Raw genomic sequence first — 26,891 nt, 5'->3', positions numbered from 1 at the left:
GCGGATGTAATTTAAGTGTGCATGGCTTCATCATAGAGAGGTGATGTGTATGACAGAGGCCACCAAAGATGGGGTGTGACAGAGAAAAGGCCCGTAGAGAGGGAAGAGAAGGTGTGTGCGCGTGAGAGGAGTCGACATCGAGAGAACGTGTTTGTTTGAGAGACACCGAGGAAGACTACTATATATCGATGGTACATGTAGGCAGGAATTAAACGAAGGGATGGTCTTATTGGTTTCAGGGATATAGGGGAAGAGTGAGAGGGGGGTAGCTAGAAGGAGATTGTTAAGTGTGAGTGTGTGTTTTACCCATCCAGGCGGAAGTTATGTGCACACAAAAAGAGAACGATTCGATGTGGTGTTAGGGTTGAGGGTAATTAACTACGTATGGAGGCATAGAGACCTTGAACGTGCATGTGCGAGAGGTATACATGTATACGTGGGATGTGTGTGTGTGTGCGCGCACACATGATGGAGATAAAAGAAAGAAGACATAAGTCAGAAGATCAACGACATGGGAGAGACGGATCGGTATGACAATATGCATGCATGTGAGGGTGCAGGGAAGAAGGCCCAACAATTGAGCATGTGTTTTTGTCTTTAAGAGATAGTGGCGTGGGCTGGAGCATGCATCGATGGCAAGCAGAGGGAGTGAGACAGAACGATTGTGCAAAAGAGATCAACGTATAAATGCATATGTATGGAGAGACATATATAGTGTGGGTGATAGGAAGCAAGGCTGCATGCAAGAAACAAATGTTGACGAAGAAACTACAAATAGATACAGAGATGGAGATTCTAGCTAGAGGGACAACCGCTAGTTTGAGTGTTGGAGATGACCGCCGGGTGGTTCAGAGGGTGAAGTTATGTGTGTGTGAGAAAAAGATAAAAAGAGGGCACTTGACTGCATGTAGAGAGAAACATATGTAGTGTGTGTGATAGGAAGCAAGAGCGAGGGCGAGAAAGAAGGTTGATGGAGAAACAGATAAATAGAAAGATAAAGATGCTAGCTAGTGTGCGTTAGAGATAGGAGTCAAGTGGATCAGAAGGCTGAGTTATGTGTGTGGGTGTGAGAGAGATGGAGAGGGGGTGCATGTGAGTCACATACAAACAAGTATCAGAGAGAAATGAGATCCCGAGAGACGGAGTTTTGTGTCTGCGAGAGAGAAAGATATTTCACAACGAGAGTGATAGCTAGAGAGACATATGAGGGAACGCTAGATATCTCTTGGGAGAGAGAGTGTGTGTGAGCGACGTACAAGAGAACGGTGGAGAAATATGAGACCCTGGGAGACAGAGTTTGTGTTTGTGTGTGAGAAAGAGATATTTAAGAGGAAGAGTCGTAGGTTCTCATACCTAAGGAGCGAAAGACATCTCTGTATGAGGGGTGTGCAAGTGGCACACAGGGGAATAGTAGAGAGAAACAAGACCCCTAGAGACAAAGTTTTGTGTTTGTGTGAGAGAAAGAGATTCCACATGGAGAATCATAGTTAGAGACACATAGCAGGGAGCGAGATATACTTAGAGAGAGATAGAGTGATGAAGGTCGAGGGAGAGAGTATCGTCAGTGTGTTATGAAGATAAAAGATCATTGTTGACATATAGGTAGCACGAGAGATACCCGAGAGACGATGAATGCGTATAGGTCTAGAAATATACTCCTATATAAGCATGAGTGATAGCTAAATGAGACGAATATCTGGATTAAAGGGGATTCAAATATTTAAACTAGAGATCACGGCATCGATAATATCATAACGCAAATTCGTGTATCAAACATGCATATTCATTATTTGGAGACACGTGTAATGTTATATATATATAGTTTATCAATATTGGTGGTCATAGATTCTTTAATTATAAACAATGCATGGTTTATCTGCAATTAATGTCTAAACGGGATTACACTATATGTTGTGTGTGTGAAACACATTATACATGTTTGAGAAGTAAAAAACCCGCATAAAACACACATTAATTGGAGACAGTTAGCGAGGAATGCATACATTGGATTTCAACAAAGTGGTTTCAAATATTTGAAAATCCAAATTGCTGGATACAACCTTATGAATCTGAGATCATGCCATTTGTAAACCATATTTATGTATAAAGGGTGTTGTGCTTTTGAAAGTATATATAAAAAAAGATGTATATAGATTTTATTCCAACCGAAAATGGATCCTGGGATTCGAATTGAGTTGGCACGGTAAACGTGCACTCTGCAAAATTTGAACGAAGCGAGGAAAGTCGCAGTAACCGCCCGAAATCAAAATCTGCGAGATGGAAATTACTACTGCCTATCCCTGCCATGCAAAGCCTATCGTCTCAATTTCTATAGGTTTCGATAGGGGTAGGTTTGTAATTTCACTCAAACGTGACATAACCACCTCTCACCCGGAATCATACATGGTGGACGCTAAAACACAGTGTCTCCTCGGCCGAAATCGACTCCCTCCCCGATGCATACACGGTGGGCGCCAAAAACAAACTCTCGTCGGCAAATATTCGGTGTATGCGAGATTACCGTCCTATCCCCAACCGACTAATATTGCTGTGATGTAGGAAACTTTAAACGGGCGCTAAGTTTGTAAATTTCCTCGCATTTCAGACAAGCGCGCCCTGAAGACATGGTTCCCCCCTTCCTCTCTACCTCCATTTCCCCATACGTACTCCGTGGGCGCCAAAACACCCTCTCCACCCCAGCCTCCTCCGTCCGCCACCCCATACACTGCCATCCTCCTCCACCATGCCGGAGCTGATACCCCGATGCCGCCATCCATTACAAGAGATCGACATCTTTCATCCACGGCTTCGGACCAGCACCCTTGCATCCCGTCCTCTCGCTTCATCCCCGCCGTCGTCCACCTTGTCGGTGCCGCTCCTACGACTGTCTCGTCCATCGCACCCTGCCGCCACCGTCTACCCTCCTAGATCTGCTTCCACGTTGCCGACAGCCATCGCTACCGCAACACCGTTAAATTCTCAGTAGATGCATACATGGCGCCCCACCAGAGGCGGTACTCTTTCATATCTGCTCAACTTATTTATCACAGCAAGAAAATCGATCGCCACTGCTTTACTCTGATTTCTTGTCCATCACTTACTTGCTAGTTGAAAGCAAACATTGGTTGCGAAGTTGCCTTTGTCCGGTTTGCACCTTCAGATCCGCCATGGCACGCTCAACACTATACTCCCAATGCTTATGGTTTTTCCCTTATATATTCCACACTAGTTAAATCACAGTAGACTAAATTTCAAAATTGGGTCAGTCAATTTTTCAGAGCTTGCCGGAGTTCGCCGGTGTGAAGGAAGGGGCTCGGGTGTTGGGCGGTGGTTGTGGGGGGCGATGGTGGGGCCTCGCTAAACGAAGAAAACTCGACACGGGTGGGGGCGGGGTGGGGTAGGGGTGGGGGAGGAACACAGGCGATGGGGGGCGGTGGTCCGGCCGGCGGCCCGTGTGGTGTTCTGTATGGGAAGAATCAGAGACGAGGAAGAAGAAGGGTTAGGAGACGTAGGATCTTCATCCAACCGCCTGAAATGGTCGATTGACCCAAATGACAAAAGTCATGTGACTTGCATGCAGACATGCCTTTATATTCAGTACCATCATCATACCTTCTTAGCACTGCTCCTGAATCCATCAAGCTAAACAACGTGCCACTCATAATTCCAAACTTGTTGCTCAAATACGAATCTGATATGATGATAATATTACTAAAACAGATACCATTTAATTGGTCAGCTAATGTTCCTACTTTACTTTCGAAAAGCACATGCACCACATATAGAGAGATAGAAGGGAGTTGCATTCTTAATGCGCTCTGGTTCATCATGTGTGGGCACTACGCAACGAACATTTTATTATCCAAAATCTTCTTGCTCTTATTTAGCATGTTCCTCTTCCATTCTTCTTTAATAAGTACTCTCTATGTTCCTAAATACAAGTCTTTGTATAGATTCCACCATGGACTACATATGGAGAAAAATGAGTGAATCTACACTCTAAAATGTATCTGGATACATCTATATGTGATCCATAGTGGAAATCTCTACCAAGACTTATATTTTGGAACGGAGGGAGTATGATAGTAGTACGGTATGTTCCTTGTAGTGAAGATGAGCAGGGACATTTGTAGTGTAGAGGTCTATATGGTCTATTGTGATGGACACTTTGAACTCTTTGGGCCTCTTTGATTCGTAGGATTTTGTAAACATATAGGATTTGTAGTGGCCTTCCCACTTGAATCCTATAAGAATAGCAAGGAAATGCGGGGAGTTGTGTCGCCTTTGAGAGTTACACTGATATTAATAGTACTGCACCTTCAGTTGAAGAGAGCTGGTATCCTAAGCCTTTCTAGCTGTACCGACAATACTAGCACATATATTCCAGCAAGTTCCACTTTGCTGATTTTACTCTGATGCTTAAGGTTTTCCCATTATATCTACACTATGATATGTGTAGCTGCTTTGTGTCGCACTAGCAGCAGTCCACTCTTGAAGCTAAAAACTACAATGACTTACAAAATTGGCACCAAGGCATTGAGTGCCATTTTGGATGCAATGAAACTCATACGCTCCCCACCTGCTGACTCTTGTTTAGAATATGATCCTAATGACTCTTGTTCAAAATTGCCACATATAGAGAGACATCATGGAATTGCATTTCTTTGGGCGTTGTGATTCATCATGAGTGGGCAACCAACATTGTATGCAATGAAGCGGAACCTCAAGAATATGCTTCCTCTTCTGTTCTTTAACATGTTCCTCTTTTGTTATTTTGTATTTAGTACGTACAGTATGTTCCTTGTCAGGAAGGGGAGCTGGGACATCTGCAGTCAACAGCTGATAGAGCTGGCATGTATGTGATTGATAGGCTTTCAATTACTAGCGGCAATACAACACTGTATTTTCAAGCCAGTTCCACTTTCCCGATTTATATATTATGGTTATGGTGTACCCCTTTTATGTACACTATGATCTGCCTAGTTGTTGTGTGCTCTTGTTATCATGGTTTGGCAATAAACTCTCTATACAGTATATTATGAACCTATCATCTGCCAACTATCCTTACTTGTGCCATATTATATAAATGCACGCACCGTATTACAACACACATGAGCTCTCTCATCAGAATCCAGTGATAGCACACAAGTGTTTACAGGGGCGCCCCTATATTAGAATATCCTCTGCATTACAAAGATAATCTCACTACTATTTATGTTTTCATGGTTCTTAGATATTATATGTAATCACAGTGAATATCAGAATCTGTGCATTAGAAGAATATTGTGGAATACTGCATGACTTACAAAATTGGCACCAAGGCATTGAGTGCCATTCTGGATGCAATGAAACTCATACGCTCCCCACATGTAGATTCTTGTTCAGAATATGATCCTAATGACCATTCTAACCTCGAGGAGTCAAAGCAGATGGCCTGTCCTGTTCACCCATCAAGGTGTGTGTTCTAATTTGGCAAGGTTTTATTGATTGCGCATATCTTGCATATGTTGTCTTGCATTTCTTCTACTTTGTTGCACCGCCATCTGCTTAGTTTACTCATCATATATGTCGAGATGCCATGCCCATCCACTATCAATACATGTTCCATCTGTCATCATACCATGTTTTTTTCACTCAAATGATGTTCTTGTGCATCAGACATCAAAAAGGAAGAGGGTGATTGCCGAACCTGAAGGAGCACCAGCGAAGTCCTTGAAAAACGTGGTTGTGCCAGAGAAATCAGACAGCACCCCACTTATATTGGTTGTACAACAAGTGACACAAAACATAGGACCGACTCCAGCAGACTGTACCCATACTTCACTGGCCACACCACTAGCCCCACCACACATGACCTGCACTCCAGCAAAAGGTATGCCGATTTCAGTTGCCATACCACCAGTCGTACCACAAAAAAATCCCACTCCAGCAAAAAGTACAGCAAGTTCACCGGCCGAAGACCTATTCCAACTGCAGAGATGGCCAATTCCTGCAGATTGGAACCCCATTCCAGTTATTCACAGTTTAAAAGACATTGCTTTCAATGTTGTTAGGGACTACGTGCATATAGTCCCATCATGGGAAGATTATAGTGAAGACAAGCACCATTTTCATATCTTCCTGTCCCACTTTCGTGTAAGTGCTATTATTCATGGTGATTATTTTCCTGTTTTCTGCTGATTGAACACATTAATGATTTACATTACATTGCTGTAAGTAGGCCAGGGTCAATATGGATAGTCATGACGAGCAAAGCTTGCTTGCACTTTTCAAGGAAGCATTGCGGCAGTATTGGTGTTACCTGAGGAAATCACACTTTGATGGCAAGTCTATAAACGAATTTCTGGTGAAGTCTCCTGTGCTAAATTTAGAAGACATTGAATAGAAAAACCTTGTTATGCATTGGTATCGTTCCCAGGATGATGTACTGTCTATGATATCGCATGACAATTTGAACTTCTACTTTTCTGCATGTGCCTTACGGATCTTTTTGCAAGAAATCTGCTCGAAGAAGAATTCCGATTTGAAAAGAATGACAGGATATCGCAAATATGTTGCCCGCTGCTTTGCTCTTGTTAGTACCTATTGTCTTGTATCATTGTACTTGCATACATACCTGGTTCATTATGTGACAGCAGTATGCATGATAGCTTGCTTATCAATTGTTTGCTCCAAATTATCTGATCTATATGAATGGTTACATTAGTGTAGAATATATCCAATGCCAATGAATTTTTTAGCTCTGCATTGTTCTTGGAAGTACATGATGTCCTTTATCAGTGTACTTATATTGACAGGTAGTTGTTCATGTACCATCACTCTGCAGCTTATTTTCCTTTGCCCTCCATTTTCTACACATCAGATCTATATTTACTCTTACCATAAGGTTGGATAACACCGATGGTATTGAAGAAGTTTAGCTCTGCATTGCTCTTGGCTGTACCTTTTGCCTGTATCATTGTACTTACATTTATAGCTACTTGGTTATGTAGCATCACTCTTCATCTTATCTTAAATATTCTCCATTTTTTCTTATATTGTCACATCTATATTTATTCTTAACAAAATGTAGAATAAAGGCAATGCTTATGAAGAAGATTCTGTGGTAAACTTCTTGAATTGCCCCCCCATCAATATGGACAAGGGCTTTATAGAGCCTGTCTTCACCAATAATGTAAGTTTGTCCTTCTCAAGCCTTCAAACTTTGTTGTGTATATTTGGTTAGGCATGAGTGCAACAACTGTTTATTTTTAGTGTTTGCATCAAATTGCATGTTTAAAGTTTATTATGTAGTTCATAAACAAAAGTTTGTCCTTCTCAATTTAAGTTTTCAGTTGTACAACCAAGTTCCTTCTTCATACCATGGAAATTAAACTATACATAGCAAGTGATCTTCTTTTGCACTACATGTATGCTTCTGTTCTTGATCTGTAATCCAGTGGTGTGGTGAACCTACCCACTACAGCACAGTGCCATATCATTCTACTATTATTTAAATCGTCTCTTTATTTGCCAATCTGAAACAGGATAAATTGACAGCACACTAACCATTGATACTTATGAGTTCTTGATCTGTAATCCAGTGTTGTTGTGAAGCTGCCAAGTCCTTCACAATGTCATTTCCTGCCATGTCTTGACCTGAACAATACCATATTGTGTTAATGCTATTTTAAACGGTGTCACTTTATTCGTCAGTAAGAAATGTGATGAATTGTCAGCATCGATACTTATATGTGCAAAACATGTCATCTGTCTGCTTGTTTATCTTTCAGAGTGAGGAGGATATAAGTGTCAAACAAGCACAGTCTCATCAGCTTGCTCAGCTGCTTGCACTACAGCTCCCGAGCAGGGCTAACCTTTCTTGACCTCTATTGAAGTGCTGTCGGTTCTGTATATTATTTTGTCAGTGTGTTTATTTGCACTGGTGGCGATCTTTGATGCCCAGTGTATGTAATCTGATGTCTGCTTGTGCTTTATTATCATAGTGGCGAACTTTGATGCCCAGTGGATGTAATATGCTGTAATTTCTTTATTTTGTAGTCTAGGTTTTTTCTTATTCATGATGTTGCAGTTATTTTACTGTATATATATATATCTTGTCTTCGCAGTAAACTGGCCAAACCGTAAAATTACGGTACATAATCGGGCCGTCATGCAAATCACTATGTATGATCCGCATCATGGGCCCCGTCATCTTGGTCCGTTAAAAGCCTAAATGTAAACTGGCCCACTAGTAGATTCGGTCCATTAATAGGCTAAGCAACCCGCCGGGCCTATTTTCGCAAGAAAACTCAATGAGCTTTTAGGAGGCTGAAAAGTAGGTTGGGCCTGAAACGTGCCGAATAGCTCACGGGCCGGCAGCAGGCCGAAATAGACCCCGGCCCATGATTGTGCCAATCAAATCACAGGCTTGTAACAGGCCAAAATTGTTTCGGTCCTTGTTTGTCCCAATCAGATTATCGGTTGTGAGCAGGCCGTGATACGCCCATGGTACCATTGACTGATGATACTATTCAAGGTGAGCAAGTTACAGAATTAAGCCATGAAAAAGTTACAGCAAATAATGAATTGTATGCAACCATATTTCTTCGAGGAAAGGATGGTATCTTGCGTCAGTTGTGTGGACCGAGAGTTAATTCTATAATTAACATACCAAAGAACAATGGCATGGTGCATGCATTAGATTCAAGAGATGTTGTGCATGGTCCTGCATGCATAATACAACCAGATTTGGACTATAAAAAAATAGGACATTGGAGAGGATTAACATGGCCCAACAAGGCAAGAGATCAAGGTAGTTTCCAGGACAAAATTCAAAGGAAATTGTATCATTCTGTTCGGCCGCATTACAGAAAAATATTGGAGATTAATAAGGAGCCAACGCTGCCTTTGGTCGAGCCCAATTTCCGTACGCCTCCAAGATGGCTCTCTCGTTGGCGCGTAAGTACGTGATGTCCACATGCATGCTTAGTTAATTAGGCTATTATAATAGGTAGGTTCACATTGTTTGGCTTGTTAGGATTCTTTCCATCTTAAATATTTCCTTATCCCTAGTTTACTTGGGAATCCCGTGAGACTTGGTTTAGGCTACGTCCGTTTGATGTAAAAAGACAGCGGCTTCAGCCATGTAGGCACAGTTTTTGAGTTTTATTTCGAGTATGAAATATACAGAAAAACGTGTTAGTTACGGGCGGCCATATCTTGTGTATTATATGTGATTTTCTCATCGTGGAAAGTTACTAGCGACAGAGGGTTGACCATCACATCGACGCCTACGTGCTGATCCAAGGGGGTCATTATTTTCAATCATGTATTTTGGTACGCGGGTGAAAATTATCTTGAAGGTTGCGAGGAGGAACAGGGGGACGAACTATTGATCAAGCATCACTGTGAAAGATCGGGCCATCTACACGCACGAATTAGCATCTCGCTAGTTTTTGCCTCATCAAGTGGTTTTCAGAGCTAAGGTTAGTCACGGCGGTTCAGTTTTCAATATCGTCTACGGAGGCGGGCATGGAGGTGTTGAGCAAGAACATATTGATGGAGGAGGAAGGCATCGGCAAGGTTGTTCTTTTTCACACCCGTTGCGTCGTGAAGGAACGGTCTGTCAGTTTGACGATTGATGAAGATTCTGCGGTCAACATGGTGAGCATCGAGGTGGTGAAAAAATTGGGGCTAAATATAGCGCCCCTTGAAATACCGTACACGCTGAAGTGGTTCAATGGTGAAATAAAAATTACGCATAGGATTTTGCTAATTTTTGATTTGGAAAATATCGTTGTGCGGAATTTTTTCATGTTTGTCCGGTGCCTATGGTGTTGTGCCATATGCTACTTGGGAACCCATGGTGCACACGTGTCGGGGCTGTTCAGAATGTCAAGAAAAATAATTTCTCTTTATCATGGAAGGGTCAAAGAATTTGTTTCATTCCTATGCCAGTTGTTGTGTTCACGAAGGATTGGAAAAGTCGTTTGCTGAAAAGAAGAGAAGAACAAGAAGAAATAAAGGAAGAAATCAATGCACCAGTAGAGGGGCTGAATGTTTTGGTCGAGAAGGTACAAGACAATAGTGGTGCAAAGGGGCAGCGGTGGAGTGTTTTTAAAAACACAATGCATGATCAAGGACTGTGCATGTAAGATGATAATTGATGGTGGCAGTTTTACTAATGCAATTAGCAAAGATCTTGTGCAAGAATTTGGTTTATCGATATGGCGCCACCCACAACCGCACCACGTGGAGTGGCTATATAACTCAGGTAAATTAAAAATCACACACAAGGCACGTATAACCTTTGCAGTTGGAGATTATATTGACAAGGTGGACTGTGATGTCGTGCCGATGGATGCATGTCAGTTGCTATTGGGAAGACCATGGCATTATGACCATGATGTTGCACATGCAGGAAAATCCAACACATAGACTTTCATGCATGATGGAAGGCGGCATGTGCTGAAACCAATTCTAGATTCTATCATAAAAATAGAATTGCAAGGGCTGAACAAATTGATGGTACCAAAAATATACTCGAAACCGAGGATGGTTTCGTTTGAAGGGAGGGAGGATGATACGGCCATGGTATCATTGACTGATGATACTATTCAAGGTGAGGAAGTTACAGAATTAAGCCATGAAAAAGTTTTAGGAAATAATGAAGTGCATGCAGCCATATTTCTTCGAGGAAAGGATTTGCGTCAGTTGTGTGGACCGAGAGTTAATTCTATAATTAACAGACCAAAGAACAATGGTGTGTTGCATGCATTAGATTCAAGAGATGTTGTGCATGGTCCTGCATGCATAATGCAACTAGATTTGGACTATAAAAAAATAGGACATTGGAGAGGATTAACATGGCCCAACAAGGCAAGAGATCAAGGTAGTTTCCAGGACAAAATTCAAAGGAAATTGTATCATTCTGTTCGGCCGCATTACAAAAGAATATCGGAGATTAATAAGGAGTCAATGCTGCCTTTGGTCGAGCCCAATTTCCGTACGCCTCCAAGCTGGCTTTCTCGTTGGCATGCATAGTTAATTAGGTTATTATAATAGATAGGTTCACGTTGTTTGGCTTGTTAGGATTCTTTCCATCTTAAATATTTCCGTATCCCTAGTTTACTTGGGAATCACGTGAGACTTGGTTTAGGCTACGTCTGTTTGATGTAAAAAGACAGCGGCTTCGGCCATGTAGGCACAGTTTTTGAGCTTTATTTCGAGTATGACATATACAAAAAAACATCCGAGTTACGGGCGGGCATATCTTGTGTATTATCTGTGATTTTCTCATCGTGGAAATTTACTAGTGACGGAGGGTTGACCATCACATCGACGCCTACGTGCTGATCCAAGGGGGTCATTATTTTCAATCGTGTATTTTCGTACGCGGGTGAAAATTATCTTGAAGGTTGCAAGGAGGAACAGGGGGACGAACTATTGATCAAGCATCACCGCGAAAGATCGGGCCATCTACATGCACGAATTAGCATCTCGCTAGTTTGTGCCTCATCAGGACGGATGCAAACCGGTCCGTAGTTAGGCCCAACTATATGACGGGCTTTTAACAGGCCGAAATGTTAAACGGGCCTTTAACAGGCCGAAACTAATATCAGGCTAAATTACTAAATGGGCCTTTATCAAGTGGGCCCAAAAGCATAGCGTCCAGTTGACGGGCCGAATCTGATATGGGCTATAATTTAGCCCAAAGCCTCTCAAAGGGCCGGACCTGATCTGTGCCATAATTTGGCCTAGAACGTGGTAGGCTTTTAACGGGACGGATCTCATATGGGCCTTTATTAGGCTCGAAATGTGGCAGGCTGTTAATGGACCGGATCAAATATGGGTCGGCATGTGGCCCAAAACATGGCAGCCTGTTAATGGGCCGGCCTACTAGTGTCCTCAAAATCTTGTGGGACTTCAGTTGGGCCAGCCCATTATGGTCGGCGAAATCTCATGGGCCTTTAGCTGGGCCGGCCCATTATGGTCCGCAAAATCTTGTGGCCTTTAGCTGGTCCAGCCCATTATGGTCCGCAAAATCTCATGGGCCTTTAGCTGGGCTGGCCCATTGTGGCCCACAAAATCTTGTGGGCCTTTAGCTGGGCCGGCCCATTATGGTCCGCAAAATCTCATGGGCCTTTAGCTGGGCCGGCCCATTATGGACCGCAAAATCTTGTGGGCCTTTAGTTGGGCCGGCCCATTTAAACTTTATGGGCCACTTTTGGGCCGGTTCACGTGTCAACATTTCATAGGCGCATCTTGCCCATTGGATGAGTGACACCTATGCCAACCCGGAGCTCACACGTGTTTCCTCCAGCCAATGATGATTTTACACGTGGAAAATCCCCATTGGTCTATGTTGTTAACGGGTTATCTGATCCAAAACTGGACCCGATAGCTTAACGATGTCCCGTTACAGTGGATGCCACGTGTCGGTCACCTTTGATGAAAGCACTTATGTGACGCGAGATTTATTGTCATGGAAGTGGACACTTCTGTGATGATAATTTTGGTAATGTCATGGAACACTTCTATGACAGCACAGTTATGACTATCTTGATTATGTCATAAAATCGTCATGGATGTACATGCATGACAGAAAATGTGACCTACTGTGACAAACACGTATCATCACAGAAGTGTATTTTTTTGTAGTGTAGATGGCTTCTCCTCTCTCTTTGATCTTCAATACAATGTTCTCCTCGATGTTCTTGGAGTTCTGCCCGATGTAATATTCTTTTGCGGTGTGCTTGTCGAGATCCAATGAATTGTGGATTTATGATCAGATTATCTATGAATATTATTTGAGTCTTTTCTGAACTCTTTTTTGCATGATTAAATATCTTTGTATTTCTCTTCGAATTATCGGTTTGGTTTGACCAACTATATTGGTTCTTCTTGCAATGGAAGAGGTGCTTAGTTTTGGGTTCAATCTTGTGGTGTCCTCACCCAGTGACAAAGTAGGGGTAGCGAGGCACGTATTGTATTGTTGCCATCAAGGATAAAAATATGGGGTTTTCATACATTGCTTGAGTTTATCCCTCTACATCATGTCATCTTACTTAAGGCATTACTACGTTCTTATGAACTTAATACTCTAGATGCATGCTGGATAGCGGCAGATGTGTGGAGTAGTAGTAGTATATGCAGGCAGGAGTCGGTCTACTTGACACTGATGTGATACCTATATTCATAATCATTGCCTTGGATATCGTCATAACTTTGCGCTTTTCTATCAATTGCTCAAGAGTAATTTGTTCACCCACCGTATGTTTTCTTTCAAGAGAGAAGCCTCATGTGAAACCTATGGCCCCAGGGTCTATTTTCCATCATATATCTTCAGATCTATAAACCAAAAATCCCACAAATATCATGCTACAATTTATTTACATTTACTTTAGTTTGATCTTTTATTTATCTTTTATACCCATCTCTTTTAGATCTCACTCTTGTCAGTGACCGTGAAGGGATTGACAACCCCTTTTTTGTGTTGAGTGCAAGTGTTTGCTAGTTTGTGTAGGTGCATATATTGGAGACTTGCTTGTGCCTCCTACTGGATTGATACCTTGGTTCTTAACTGAGGGAAATACTTATATCTACTTTGCTGCATCACCCTTTCCTCTTCAAGGGAAAAATCAACGCAAGCTCAAGAAGTAGCAGTTCGCACATGTAGTTGATTAAAAACCAACATAGCCTCCATGATATTTATGTTCATGGTGCTTATATCCTAATCATGCTAGTATTCAACTTCAATTATTCTCAATGCATGATTATGACCGTTGTTACTCTCTAGTTGGCTGCTTCACAATCTATTTGCTAGCCTTCACCTGTACTAAGCGAGAATGCTACTTGTACATCCAAATCCTTATACAAAAGTTGTTCCAGATGAGTCCACCATATCTACCTATATGCAGTATTACTCTGCCGTCCTATGTAAATTTGCATGTGCCACCTCTAAACATTCAAATAAGCATCTATTTTATGTGCCCGTACCGCTCACGAAGCGACAGGCGTGTCAGTGCAGCAAACATTTGTGTTTGCCGCCCAGACTTATGCACAGGCATGTTGACAATCATACATCAATCACCAAGACATGGTAACAGACTAGCCAGAGAAACCGCTCTTCGTGAGATAAAGGAGAGCATTAAGAAGATCAAGTTGACAGGAGATCACCTCAGGAAGGCATCCCTTGCCGGGCAGGAGAGCCTAGCCGGGTTGAGACCACGCCTAAGGGACAAGACTAGATCACCCCAGCAAGGCTCCCGAGGCCATTAAGATCAGAGCCCGACATGCTCCATAACGGCAAGCACCCATCAAGACACCACCGCTCCACCTCATCATACACAAGTCATTAATCAATGTGAGTCGAGCTCTCAAATGGTTCGGTGGATCTTGTCAGATACGTGGCAACCTGCTGGAGAGGAGATTTACTTTATTGACACCTGTCCAGATGGCGTGTCATGCTAATAAGGAGAAGATGGATAAGCGGCGCGGTAGCCTTGTCGAGCTTCAACCTCAGCATGACACCTAGCAGTGCATTTAATGCACTTTGTCCTAACTACCAGGTTAGGTATGATAGCACTGTTAGCTTTTCAATCATACTAAAATAAATGTTTTGCCACTGTGGTGGCCTCTTAAGCTACAAAAGGAGGCCCGAGGCAACCTAGCAAAGTGTTCAAACATTTTTGACCCATGAACACTTGTACATGCGCGCCGCTCTCCCCAAGGCACACTTGTCAGGCTTGAGATTGTCACGTCTTCGTGTTGCTCCAGATCAATCCCCAAAGTAGGAGAGTTGTCCATCGTCGCGCTGCCATGCCGTTTCTTCTCTTTCTGCAATGTGACCATCCCCCTGCCGAACCACAAAGGGGCACCCCTGCCCCATAGGTGATCGTGCTTCCACGCCGACATCTTTGGCGTGCCAGGTAGGGGATTGTTGCTTGTGCGAATCTGAGATGGTAGCCAGTGCGTTGATCTTCATCGCCTTCTACATCATCAATGGCTCCCAAGAAGAAAAGAGGTGTGTCGGCACATCCTTCCGCCTCGAGAGGTTCGTCGCCTGCAGTTGTGGGTGTTGCGGACACTGTAGCTATGACGGACGGGGCATGCACCATGGGTGATGTAGCTAACACTCCCACCGTGGCTAGAGTGGGAACTGGGGCTGCGGGAGCAGCCCAACTTCCTCAACTTGCCGGCGATCATGCTCGCGTCGGTGTGGGTCAAGGGGATGCCTAGCTTCCTCCTCCTCACCGCACCAGCGAGCTTGACCAATGCGACATCGACGCTCGCTCCAATGCAATTCAAGATCCATTAGCCACACCGTCTAGAGGGGCGCCGACAGGACGCACGCTCCATACCACGTAGGGCGAGCATGACAAGACTTCGAGCAGCACTGTCGATCCATAATGACCACGTCTGCATTGGAAGGGCCTAGCTGATCAAGAAGCTGGCCATTGAGAACAGCTTCAGCCACGCCAAACTGCCCTTGTGATTAATCCGAGGGGGCAGGAGGACAATGACGCTCCTTCTAGTTCGTCCAGGAGTTGAGCGGTGTCGCGCTCCGCCTCCCACACCATGCCGCGGACGGTGGTGTAAGCAATGGCCAGGGCTCAGCTGTTGCTGAACTTCCCTCTAGCAATAGACAAGATGGATGAATGAGAGCTACCATCCAAGGCCTCATCGGCTTTGCTGAAGCCAACAAGTCATGCCGTGCGGAGCCTTCACAGTGCCCGCAAGCGACGCCGGCAGCCCTCACTGGTGGCCAAGTTGAGAAGACTACGCCCACGGTGTGGTCCCCTCCACGGCAGCCCACCCAAGGGCAACCACAGCATGCTCAACAAACCCAAGATGTCGACAATCCTTACGAGGTGTTAATGGCCTCACCTGACCCACAACTCCAGCTAGACCAACACCAAGTGTTGAGGGGCATGAGAAAGGAAGACGTCCGCGTCACCATTGAGCAGCGTCGCGAGGCACGCCGTCAATCAGACAGTCGTAATGGACTTGATGTTGATGAACCCGTGCCCAGTGTTGGTGGGTACCTGCCTTACGAGGTAGGATGCCCATCCTTCACTCACGAGCTACGGCAAGTCCGTTGGCCATCATATTGCACCTTCAAGCCTGACATGCCAGAGAACCATGATGAAAACTGAACCTGGAAGAGTTTATAGGCATATATACGATCGTTGTTCAAGCTGCCAGGGGAAGAGATGAGAAAGTGCTTGCCAATTATTTCCCATTGGCTCTCAAGACTAATGTGACGTCTTGGCTGATGCACTTGCCGGAGGAGTCCATTTGCTCCTGGGCAGACCTGTGCAGCGAGTTTGTTGGCGCCTTCATGGGTGGCCATCAAGAACCGGGGCAATCCAGTGACTTCAAGCCCTTCTACAAAAAGAAGGAGAGAGTTTGCGCAAATATTTGCAAAGGTTCAGCTGGGTGCACGTCAACATCCCGAAGATACAACCAACAGCTGCGATTGTCGCATTCCACACAAATGTGCACAATCAGAGGATGTGAGCCAAAATGAATGTTCGGCTACCCAAGACTGTCAACGAACTCTACACGATGGTAGACAAGTGTGCTCGTGCTGAAGAAGGGAGAAGACTTCAAAGGGAGGAGGTTGGTGTTGAAGTCGATTCGGAAGACGATGACGTTACCATCCCCAGGAAGAGGAACAGAAAGCGCAACAATAAATGTAAAGAGAAATCAGTGATAGGCGTTGAGAGTGTCAGTGTCAAAATAGGCGGATCTCGGGTAGGGGTCTTGAACTGTGCATCTAAGGCTGATGGTAACAGGATACGGGGGACACGATGTTTACCCAGGTTCGGGCCCTCTCTATGGAGGTAATACCCTACTTCCTGCTTGATTGATCTTGATGAATATGAGTATTACAAGAGTTGATCTACCACAAGATCGTAATGGCTAAAACCCTAGAAGTCTAGCCTATGGATTATGATTGTTGATGTCTATACAGACTAAACCCTCCGGTTTATATAAACACCGGAGGGGCTAGGGTTACACAAAGTCGGTTACAGAGAAAGGAATCTACATATCCGAATCGCCAAGCTTGCCTTCCACGCAAAGGAGAGTCCCATCCGGACATGGGAAGAAGTCCTTTGTCTTGTATCTTCATAGCCCAATAGTCTGACCCATGTATATAGTCCGGCTGTCCGAGGACCCCTTAATCTAGGACTCCCTCAGAGAGCTCCGGTGATCTTAGCACCGGTAATGTTGGGGGTACAACCCCACGGTGAGACCCACCCTAATAGGGACGGGTTAGCCTATTGGCAGCTCAGAAAGGAAGCCTTAGACAGGCCCAAGAAACCAAGAAACGGAGCCAGGAGGTGGCTTACGAGATGGCCGGTTGAAGGCCCAAGACCAGAAGACAGTGCATGACCCGAAGGTGTATGCCGCCTAATGGCAACTTGCCAAAGAAGGCAAGGTGATGTAGAGCCGATGACGGTTATGAAGTATAAGCCGGTCTGAACTCTTGTAAGCCCAGGGCCTTGACCTGTGTATATAAAGGCGAGTCCCTACGGCGGGTAAACTTAGGTTGCAATCAATCGATAGCTAGGTCAAGCGAATCCGCTCCCTTGTAATTGATACTCAAGCAATAGCAACAAGAGAAGGAGTAGGCTTTTACCTCCACCATGAGGGGCCAAACCTGGGCAAACACGTGTCTCTCATCTCGCTCAAACCCTTTAAGCTAATCATCATAGCCATGGCCTCACACCTAAGTCCTTTCACGAGGACATCTACCATGTTAACCCCATGACAGTTGGCGCCCACAATGGGGACAGCGCACCGTGGTTTTGAGCTCTTGAAGGGCTCTTTCCCAGGGATCAAGGGATACGCGGTTGGCAGGATGACTAAGAGTCACCGCGGCAAGCTCTACATCGACTTCGCTGGCTGGGGCCCTGAGGCTGACTCAATCAGGTATGGATACCAGGTCCCCTTTAGCGGGATTCACGTCTTCATCAGCAAGATTGGTGGATCAGAGCCTGAGCTGGACATCTGCAACGACATTGTCGAGCCGGCTCGACGCACGCGACCCACCCGTGATCAACCTGACCGGAAGCGCGTTTTCATTGGTTTCGTGCAAGGCAAGGAGCTTGTAGAAGATTCTGCATCTGGGGGAGAGACTCTCATCTAATCAGGCAATGAGTCCTCAACCTAAGAGACGGAGTCGATCTATCAACTTCAAGACGAAAGTCTTGAGGGCTATTCCGATGGTGATAGTATTTCGGACCCCTGTAAGCCACCATGCAGGGCTGCTATCTTCCTGGCTGGCACAGGGCCGGCTCTCAATTCTTCAACAATGGCCACAACAACCTCTGACCCGTCCACGACAAGGGTTGGTGGATCTGGGTCAGGCAGGCCGCCGACTCAAGTACTTCTAGATCTCATGGATACCCTGACAGCTTTGTTGGCAACTGAAGTCACTGCAGCGAATCAGGCAGAGCGCGACGCAGAGTTTACAAGGATTCGTGTGGATATAATTAAGGCCCAAGAGGATATCGTTGCCGAAAACAACCAAACAATTGCGTTAAAGGCTCAGATTGATGCAGAGGCAGAGCGCGTCAGGAAGAAAGCTTGGCATTTAAATCTGGATTAGAATGCTTCCAACACTGTTCTTCGTAGGAGGCATCAAAACCGTCCACCTTTGCATTAAGAGCCCATGAACCTATTTAACACCCCAGGGCCAGGTCCAAGAACTCCAGATGCGCGGGGGAACCCTTAGTTAAACCCAGATATGCCAGGGACTCAGACGGTGGCTCAACCTCGCCAACCTGAGCTGGCTCGGAGGGAGGAGTGGGCACCTAACCCTCCCCCCAATCAGACACCGCCCCAACGTGTTCTGACGCCACCTAGGCATTTTTCTAACCCGATGGATAACATGTTAGCAGCAGTGACCCGGCTTGCGGCGATTCCTATTATTGGCAAGTCACCGGTCGCGGTTGAAACCCAAAACACAGTTGAGCTTTTGCAGACGGCCAATGCACAGCAGGTTGCTTATTCATACAGTCGTGATCGGGTACATTCAACTCCTCTCCCGTGCCGTAGCTACAGCTGGCGCATTGAGTCACCCGGAGTTTCTAGTAGTGAATGGCGGTGTAACCCGCCCCATGATGATAACCTGGCACTCCACCAATGATCAACGCTCAGGCGCGTGTGGATGAAGCCAGAGCTTGCCGTGAGGTGGGAGCGACGGCTGAACAGGGGGCTTATCAATAGCCTCCAATGACCCCTTCATCCGCAATAGGGGCTGGGACGACTTCCAGGACGGTTGGAGTGTCGTGTTTAGAATCGGCTTTGCATAATGAACGTCTACCTAAGGACATTAAGGGTCCTCACAAGGTGCCCAATTATACAGATGATCTCCCTCCTAAAGGTTGGATTGAGAGTTACAAGTTAGCCATGGAGATGTTGGATGTCCATGATGCTATTTATGCCAAATATTTTACAATGATGTTAGAAGGGCCATCTCCTACATGGTTAAAAGGTTTACCTGCTAATTCTATCAGCTCATGGGCAGAGTTGAAGGCACGGTTCATCAAAAACTTTCAAGGGAAATGCAAGCCGCCTCTGACGATTGTTGATTTGGATCACTGCATGCAGCATGAGGATAAGTTGGCCCACCATTGGGTCAGGCGGGTCTCTGCTATTATTCACTCATCTGATAGTATTAGGGCGGGTCAGGCGGTTTTGATCTTAGAGAAGAACTGCCACTTTGTCCCCCTTAAGGAGAAGCTTGGGCGGCTTAAGCGTTATTGCAATGACATGGGCGAATTCATGGTGGCTCTCATTAAATATGCAGACTCTAATAACACAAAGGACCCTGGATCTGATGATGAGAAATCCAAGAAGGGCAAGAGGAATGGCAATTGTAAGGGTCAGCAGCAGAATCTAGCAGGGCATAATGGAAACAACCAGGGTAGCGGTGGTAAGCGAAGACACCCTAATGGCGGGTTGGATCTAGTGGCTAATACCAACACTGGGTAGAAAAACCAGCGACATAATGGTAACGGTAAGCCGCCTTTTTGGCAGAGCAAAGCCTTTTAACCTTGAGGCGATGCTTAACGAGCCATGCCCGAAGCATAGTTTTCCTAACAAGCCGTCCACTCACGTCTAGAAGGATTGTTATGTCATGCGGGAGTTCGAGAATTATAGCCTTAACCAACATCATGGTAGTGGCAATGGGCCACCAGGTGGGTCAAGATCCGGCTCTCAAGGGTCCGGCTTTGGTGGTGGCGGCTCAAATTCTGGTTATCAGGGTCAAGGCAGCCATGGTGGTCATAATCAGCAGTCTGGTCAGGGTAACCAGTAGCACAATAATCAGTTAGGGTATCAGAGTAACCCAACGCATCTTAATGGGGGTTAGTATCACGTCTTCACAACGAACACATGTAAGCATGACAAAAAGGTCCACAAGCGACCAGTCAATGCCGTTGAGCCGGCAGTACCCCAATATTTATGATGGTCAGACCATCCAATCACATGGAGTCGGGAGGATCACCCGCCCCGAGTTGATAATCCGGGTCATCTAGCATTGGTGGTAGCCCCTCAAGTGGGAGGCTATAAGTTCACTAAGCTACTCATGGATGGTGGTAGCAACATCAACATCTTGTACTATGATACCTTTCGCTGGATGAATCTGACTGATAAGGATCTCAAGCCATCCTCTACTATTTTTCATGGTGTGGTGCCTGGTAAGTCGGCTTATCCTGTCGGCACTGGAAGTGGCTTTTGGTGATGACAATAATTACAGAACAGAGACCTTGTGATTTGAGGTGGTCAAGATTAAGAGTCCATATCATGCTCTGTTTGGACGGTCGGCTTATGCTCTGTTTATGGCTCGGCCTTGTCATATTTACCTACAACTTAAGATGCCAGGGCCAAATGGGACAATTACGGTACATGGTGATCAGAAAGTCGCCCTGGAGTGTGAGGAAGGAGATGCAGTTTATGTGGAATCATCTTGTGCTACAGAGGAGCTCAAATTTTATAAGGATGATGTTGACCCGGCTGACATGAATCCTCTAAAGAAACCTACTACTGAGCAGGACCCTCTATTGAAGTTTAAGTCGGCTGACGATACCAAGCAAGTGGATTTTGTCCCTGGCGACTCATCTCAGCAATTCACTGTGGGGGCTAATATGGATCCCAAATAGGAAAGCGTGATCATCGAGTTCATCCATGAGAATTGGGACATCTTTGCATGGAAACCTTCAGACATGTCGGGTGTACCAAGAGAATTCGCTGAGCACAACCTCAATGTGGATCCTAATTTTAAGCCGGTCAAACAATTCCTTCGTCGTTTCAATGGAGAACGATGTAAAGCTATTGGAGAAGAGGTAGCCCGTCTCTTGGTAGTTGGGTTCATCGTGGAAGTTTTTCACCCTAAGTGGTTGGCTAACCCTGTGCTGGTACTTCAGAGAAATGGCACATGGCGTATGTGTGTTGATTACACAGATCTTAACAAGGCTTGTCCAGCTGATCCATTTGCTCTTCTCGTATCAACAAGATTATTGATGCAACAGCGGATTGTGAAAGCTTATGCTTCGTGGATGCTTATTCTGGTTATCATAAGATCAAAATGGCAGCAAAAGACCAAGAGAAGACATCCTTCATCACACCTTTTGGGGCTTTCTGCTATGTTTCTATGCATTTTGGGCTCAAGAGTGCTTAGGCGACTTATCAGCGATGTGTTCAAAGTTGTTTTCACAGTCAGATTGGGCACAACATTCATGCTTATGTGGATGATATTCTGGTCAAGTCAAGGAAGAAGGAGACTCTATTTGATGATTTGAAGGAAACTTTTGACAATCTCTGGGTCTACAAGATGATGCTTAACCCGACCAAATGTGTCTTTGGTGTGCCTACAGGTAAACTGTTGGGGTTTCTGGTTTCAGAGCAGGGCATTGAGGCTAACCCGAAGAAGATAAAGGCCATCACTTTGCTTTATATGCCAACGTGTGTCAATGACGTCCAACGTCTGGCGGGTCATATTGTGGCCTTGAGATAGTTCATAAGTCATCTGGGAGAGAAGGCAATCCCTCTATATCAGATGATGAAGAAGACAGACCACTCTGTTTGGAGTGATGCTACTGATCAAGCGTTTGAGGCCCTTAAGAAACAATTGGCTGAGCCACCCATCTTAGCTGCTCCTATAGACAAAGAGCCTTTTTTTCCTGTATGTGGCTGCTAATAATAAGGTGGTCAGCATAGCAGTTGTCGTGGAGCACAAGGAGGTAGAGAAAGAGTACCTAGTCCAGCTGTCGGCTTATTATGTTGGTGATGTCTTGACTGAATCCAGGCAAATATACCCACATTGGCAGAAGCTGGTGTTTGGGGTGTTCATGGTGAGTCGCAAGTTGAAACATTATTTCCTTGGGCATCCTATTACTGTGGTCAGCTCTGCTCCTTTGGGGAATATTATTCAAAATAGAGAAGCCACTGGCCGGGTTGCTAAGTGGGCAATTAAGCTTGGACCTCATAATCTGAAGTATGTGCTAAGGACAGCCATCAAGTCTCAAGCTTTGGTGGATTTCATAAATGATTGGACAGAGTTGCAAACACCTGACGAGAAGCTTGATAACACATACTAGATAATCCACTTTGATGGCTCCAGGTAATTGGAAGGCTCGGAGGCTGGAGTTATTTTGACTTCCCCACGAGGTGATAAATTCTGTTATGTTTTAAGGCTAATGTTTCCTTGTACTAACAATGCAGCTGAGTATGAAGCTTTGCTCCATGGGCTTCGTATGGCCAAGGAGATGAATTTAAGCCGGTTCAGGTGTCTAGGCGACTCAGACCTCGTGGCTCAGCAAGTCTCAGGTAAGTGGGACTCTAAAGGCTCGCTCATGGCGCCTTATCGTCAGGCGGTTGATAATATCGCTGGTCACTTTAAGGGTTACCAAGTGGATCACATTGATCAACGGAAAAATGAGGCGGCTGATGCACTGTCCCGTCTTGGATCCCAACGTAAGCCGGTGCCCCCTAATGTGTTCCTCGACGTCTTACACAATCATTCGGTCAAGTTACCATCTGAGGAGGATCTTGCTATACCTGACCCTTAGGGACAGTTGGTGGCGGCTCTTCATGGTATTCCGGACTGGATGTAGCCATATCTGGCTTATCTTACTCGTGGCTAGTTACCCGAGGATGAAAATTTGGCGCGACAGATCACACGGCGTTCTAAATCTATGACTATTGTCAATGATGAGTTAAATCGATATAGTGTGGCTGGTGTTTTCTGACGTTGTGTTTCTCCTGAAGAGGGCCGTGAAATTTTGTAAGAGATACATGCAGGTCACCGTGGTCATCGTGCCGGCTCACGATCGCTGGTGGCTAAGTGATACGTCTCCAACGTATCTATAATTTTTGATTGTTCCATGTTGTTTTATTATCATTCTTGGAAGTTTTACAGTCATTTTATAGTCATTTTTTATCATTTTTTGGTACTAACCTATTGACATAGTGCCCACTGCCAATTGTTGTTTTCTGCATGCTTTTGACATCGCAGGAAATCAATATCAAAGAGAGTGCAAATGCAACGCAACTCCTGGAGGATTTTTTGGGCCAGAAGAAAGCCAATGGACCAAGGAAGCACCTGAGGGACTGCTCAAGGTAAGCAGCACCCACCAGGGCGTGCCCTGGGGGGTTGTGGCCACCTCGGGTGCCCCCCAAACCACCTCTTTGCTCTATAAATACCCAAATATTCTAGAAACCCTAGGGACTCGACGAAATATTGATCCAGCCTCCGTAGAGTCTAGAACCACCAAGATCCAATCTAGACACTGTCATGGAGGAGTTCACCACTTCCTTTGGTGCCTCTCCTATGATGCGTGAGTAATTCTTTGTAGACCTATGGGTTCGTAGTTAGTAGCTAGACGGCTTCCTCTCTCTCTCTCTTGATTATCAATACAATGGTCTCTTGGAGATCCATATGATGTAAGTCTTTTGTCGGTGTGTTTGTTGGGATCCGATGAACTTTGAGTTTATGATCAGATCTATGCTTTTATCCATGAAAGTTATTTGAGTCTCCTTTGATCTCTTATATGCATGATTGCTTATAGCCTCGTATTTCTTCTCTAGTATTTGGGTTTTGTTTGGCCAACTTTATCTATTTATCTTGCAATGGGAAGAGGTGCTTTGTAGTGGGTTCGATCTTACGGTGCTTGATCCGAGTGACAGAAAGGGGACCGACATGTATGTATCGTTGCTACTAAGGATAACAAGATGAGATCTATAACTACCGTAATAGATAAATGGATCTCATCTACATCATGTCATCGTTCTTGTTGCATTACTACGTTTTTCCATGAACTTAATACACTAGATGCATGCTGGATAGCGCACGATGTGTGGAGTAATAGTAGAAGATGCAGGCAGGAGTCGGTCTACTATTCTTCGACGTGATGCCTATATACTGATCATTGCCTAGATATCGTCATGATTATTTGAAGTTCTATCAATTTCCCAACAGTAATTGTTTTCCCACTGTTTGCTATTTTTCTTGAGAGAAGCCACTAGTGAAACCTACGGCCCTCGGGTCTCTTTTCCTCATATTTACGCTTGCGATCTATTTTCTCTTGCATTTACTTTCAGTTCTATTAAACCAAAAATACAAAAATACCTTGCTGCAATTTATTTGTTCCGCGATCTATTTATCCTATCTACCAGTTTTTACCTCACGTTATTTGCCTACTTGAGGTGTCGTACCCGAAAGGGATTGACAACCCCTTTAACACGTCGGGTTGCGAGTATTTGATATTTGTGTGGAGGTGTTGTTTACGTGGTGTGAGGATGTTCTCCTACTAGTTTGATAACCTTGGTCTCATCACTGAGGGAAATACCTACCATCGCTATACGGCATCATCCCTTCCTCTTTGGCGAAATACCGACGTAGTTCTAGCAGACATCAAAAGGAATTTCTGGCGCCGTTGCCGGGGAGGATCTTCAACAGCAACCAGGTTCCTAATCATAAATCTCATCTCCTTGCAATTTACATTATTTTCCATTTTCCTCTCGTTTTCCTCTCCCACACTTCACAAAAAAATTGCCGTTTTATTCGCCCTCTTTTTGTTCGCCCTTCTCTCGTCAGATCTTTTATTTGCTTGAACTTGTCACCATGAGTGACTTTGGTATGGCAGAAACAGATGATGGCCTAAATCCTAAAGTGGAGCGTACGGGTAATCTAGATGCCAAAACGTTTGTTTTGGGGCAGGGGGGCTTTATGGGAAAAGAACATATCCAAGATTTTCTCAATTGTGAGTGAAAATTAAGTCTCGATGATATCCCTATACTTAAAAGGACTAAAACTATGCAGAAGTTATCTCGACACTTGTTTTGAATCTTGAAACTAGATTTATTCGTACTCATCCTACCATGCAAAGATTTTTTTATGAGTTGCTCGTTATAAAGGATCCTAAAGCTAAAAGCTAGCCACTCTTGTTTTGATGAATGAATTTGACTACATAATACGTGAAGCTAGGGAAATCTTTGATTTTTATGGCATGAATCGTGAAAAACCCATGATTGATGAAATTTTTTATAATAGTGATTATGCTTTGAGACATTTTCTTGGAGATAAACAAACCTTTGATGAGAACCTTAAAAAACAAGTCCCCGTTTTAGATATGATCCAACAAGTTTTTAACAATGTGAATCAACACTATTCTTGGATCACTGCCGGAAATCAAAGGGGTTATGGTAAAAAGCAAATTGATAGTGCTAATCCCATGGATAATGTGTTCTATGTCTTATTTAAAAAACCTCCCGACACAAATATCTCCAAGGGAAACAAGGATAAGCGAGATAAAACTTAGATCCTACGCGTTATGCCTAGCTAGGGGCGTAAAACGATAGCGCTCATTGGGAGGCAACCCAATGAATAAAATTTGTTTTTTTCTTTTTGCTTTCTGTTCTTGAGTGTTAGAAAAATTATTCTCCTGTTATTATTCTGTTTTTTGTTTTAATTAGTGTTTTTTCCTAGCAATGCCTTTGGCAAGACTTGGGTGAAAGTTTATTTGATCTTGCTGAAAAACAGAAAATTTTGCGCTCATGAGATTCATTGTAATTTTTTATGGAAGAGTGATTTTAAGTTGATTCTTTTTGCATAGGATTAATATACAAATTACTCACGTTCACCAATTTATTTAATAATTTTTAGAGTTACAGAAGTATTAGTAATTCAGATTGCTACAGACTGTTCTGTTTTTGACAGATTCTGTTTTCTTTGCATTGTGTCCTTGTTTTGATGATTCTATGGTTTCTTTGATGAGTTTTTGCCATATAAAAGTTGGAATAATGCAAAAACAAAATAATAATAGGATTGCTACAGTACTTGTAGTAGTGGTTTGGTTTCTTATACTAACGGATCTCACGAAGGTTTTGTTTGAGTTTTGTGTGGTTGAAGTTTTCAAGTTTTGGGTTATCTTACGATGGATGAAGGAATAAGGATAAGCAAAAGGCTAAGCTTGGGGATGCTTGAGGCACCCCAAGACAATATTCAAAGAAGTAACAAGCGACTAAGCTTGGGCATGCCCCCGAGTGGCATCCCCGCTTTCTTCTAACGACCATCAATATTTTACTTGAAACTATATTTTTATTCGTCACATGATATGAGTTTTGCTTGGAGCATCTTGTATGATATGAGTCTTTGCTTGTTTTGCTTTGTGTTTTAAGTGTTGAATCCTTGCTGGGCACACCCTTTTCAGAGAGTCAAAAATTATGCTACGCTTGCTCCTATGCTTCACTTAAAATTTTAAAGCCATGGACTTGCTCTAGTACTTCACTTATATCTTTTGGAGCACGGTGTGCTTTGTTAATTTTGAAGAAATGCTCTCATGCTTCGCTTAGATTTATTTGGGAGTTAGTAAATTTTTAAGAAATTCTCTCTT

This window comes from Triticum dicoccoides, chromosome 5B (assembly GCF_002162155.2).
Source record: "Triticum dicoccoides isolate Atlit2015 ecotype Zavitan chromosome 5B, WEW_v2.0, whole genome shotgun sequence".
Taxonomy (NCBI): domain Eukaryota; kingdom Viridiplantae; phylum Streptophyta; class Magnoliopsida; order Poales; family Poaceae; genus Triticum; species Triticum dicoccoides.
The sequence above is the reverse complement of the archived record's forward strand: the minus strand, read 5'-3'. Positions refer to the sequence as shown.